Consider the following 2,232-nt stretch of genomic DNA (forward strand, 5'->3'; position numbering starts at 1 on the left):
CCCCATGTTACCAGAAGTGTGGTTATCCAGCTACACTCACCTTTTGCTTGTTATTCTGTTTACTTTGTTTATTCTCAAAACCCAGGGCTTTTTTGTAGCAGGAACTCCTTTTCATGTTAGGCCACACACCCCTATGTAGCCAATCCTAATGAGTCCCTGCTGTTGGGTGTGGCCTATTATGCTAATGAGTTCCTGCTGGGCGTGGCCACCTTGGGAGCCAGCCACAACTCCGTTGCTGTGCGTTCCTGCCCTAACCACTATCAAGAGACTCCCGCTGCTTTTCCTTCTACCTGCCTACGTTTTTTCTCTTGGTTTGCTAACAGAAAGCACATTTTTCTTTATTTCTTGTTCTGCAGCTTACAAGGGAGCTGTGTTCGTGCCAAGGACAGATCCAAAGCACTGCTGGCTTTCGCGTTTTCCCCCAGTGACTGTTTTTCCCTGTCCTAGTAGCCTTTGATGCAATCTGAGCTCCTTTTGCACTAGTGTGGCCTAGCCTATTTCAGGCCATCAAACAGCCAGGGCGCCTTCACACACACTGAATAGCTTGTAACAAAAAATGGCCGTGTTTTTAATGATACCATGGGTCAATTGGATTTTATCACTAAGTAACACACTTTCAATCCACTTTGCAACTGAATTATACCGTGTGAAATGGCAAAATCCACTTGCAAACCATCGCTGAAGTGGACTGAAACTGCATTATTTAGCATGTGTGGAAGTGCCCCAGGTTCATTCCATTTTTAGACTATCCACAAGCTGTGGGAGCTTCTTCTTCCATCAATGCCCAGCAACCAGACCACATCGAGACAGGGATAACTTTTCAATATTTTGCTTGGTCCTAAAGAAAAGAAGAGGCGTTCTGCTACTGCTTCCTACACAGGTCGAGTTAATTCATCAGAGGCGAACGGTGAGAAGCCAATGCGGATCTTGAGCATAGTGTGAGGACAGCGACCAGAGTGTCGCAAAAGCCATGACGGATCCGAAAACCAAGGAGTCTCAGGGCAGCTTCAAGAATATTAAAACTGCATTGTGGCATTCACGTTGTGCACCCCAGCCCACTTTGCCAGGCCCACAGAGAGCATCTGCCACAATAAACCTGTGGGCTTTCAAGGTGCCACAGGGCTCTTGACAGTGTGCCCCCATGCACAGTGTTTGTAACAAGATCCACACTCCACTGCTCTTCTGGAATTCTGTCTGCATAAATACTCCCAAGAAAAAGGAAGAGAAAACTGTAGAACAGGTTTGAAAACTAACCGTGCCTAAAATCCCAATGACTTGAGGGGGGCATTCTCCCAAGGAAGCCTGCCTAGGACCCTGCAGTCTACGTTTTGCTCTTCCTTTAGAAGCCTAAAACCATGTCTGATACATCCAAGAAGCGCTCCTTTAAATACCGCTAGCCTAAAATAAAAGCAGCAAAAATACACTCTGACTTGAGAATGCATCGCATTACACTGAATGGGGCTTATCTCCGAGTGGGATCATACTGCAAAACAGACTTCTGCCAGACAACATTTCTGTGTTTTGGTTGCCGAGGACCACACGTGCGCCGGTTGTACAGCTCCACCATCCCACCTCTGCAGGATATTTAACTTCATCCCCCCCCCCAAGAAGAACCACACTGCAAGTGCTTCCCCAAATTAAAAAAACAGGGAGCCTCCAGCTCCCCCCCCCCACACACACACACAGGCTTTACTCCATAGGAATCCGAAAGCCAGGATGAGGCTGTGAAATCCCCCCACGTAAGCACCATAAACCAGGAGAGGGTCTCCTTCCGAGTAAAAAGCAGGACGCTGGGAAACTTACCCCTTCCACCGACTGCACCGCTAGACACAGAAGGGCCAGCAATACCGTCGCCCTGCAGCGGGAAGCAGAGAAGCGGGAGAGAGAGAGAGAGACCCAAACTTTCACGTTAAATATTCCAGAGATCGGGATGGGATAAGTTCGCCCCCCTCTCCCCCCCCCAAAAAAGTTCTCCTGCTCGGCTTCTTCGCCGGTTGGGGACTCACCCTGCACGCATGCTGCTCCGCCGCCCGAGGGAAAAGCGCTGCGCTCCAGCTGATGGGCTCCGGACATCGAGCCCCCTCCGTGGCTGGATCCACAAACCTGCCCGGCGAAGCCGCAAGGGGGGGAAAAAGCAAAGAGCCAAAGTTAGACGGCCAGGCGAACTGAGCAAGCGCGCCGGACAGAGGACAGGGAGTCCCGGCCTTGCCTTTCTCTCTCTCTCTCTCCCCC

At 50.3% G+C, this 2,232-nt stretch overlaps 1 long non-coding RNA gene across 1 annotated transcript in view; it reads right to left on the minus strand.

Annotated features, from left to right (window-relative positions):
• Positions 1 to 1,802: 1,802 nt before the first annotated feature.
• The window catches only part of LOC107121998, a 546-nt gene continuing 116 nt past the window's right edge, over positions 1,803 to 2,232 (minus strand). Inside the window, exons 2-3 of the long non-coding RNA XR_001482892.1 lie at positions 2,007 to 2,103; positions 1,803 to 1,855 (exon numbers count right to left, since the gene is read on the minus strand). This is a non-coding gene — a long non-coding RNA (uncharacterized LOC107121998). The remainder of the gene's footprint in view (positions 1,856 to 2,006; positions 2,104 to 2,232) is intronic.

Source organism: Gekko japonicus, unplaced genomic scaffold (assembly GCF_001447785.1).
Source record: "Gekko japonicus isolate JY-2015 unplaced genomic scaffold, Gekko_japonicus_V1.1 scaffold3244, whole genome shotgun sequence".
In the NCBI taxonomy this organism is placed as follows: Eukaryota; Metazoa; Chordata; class Lepidosauria; order Squamata; family Gekkonidae; genus Gekko; species Gekko japonicus.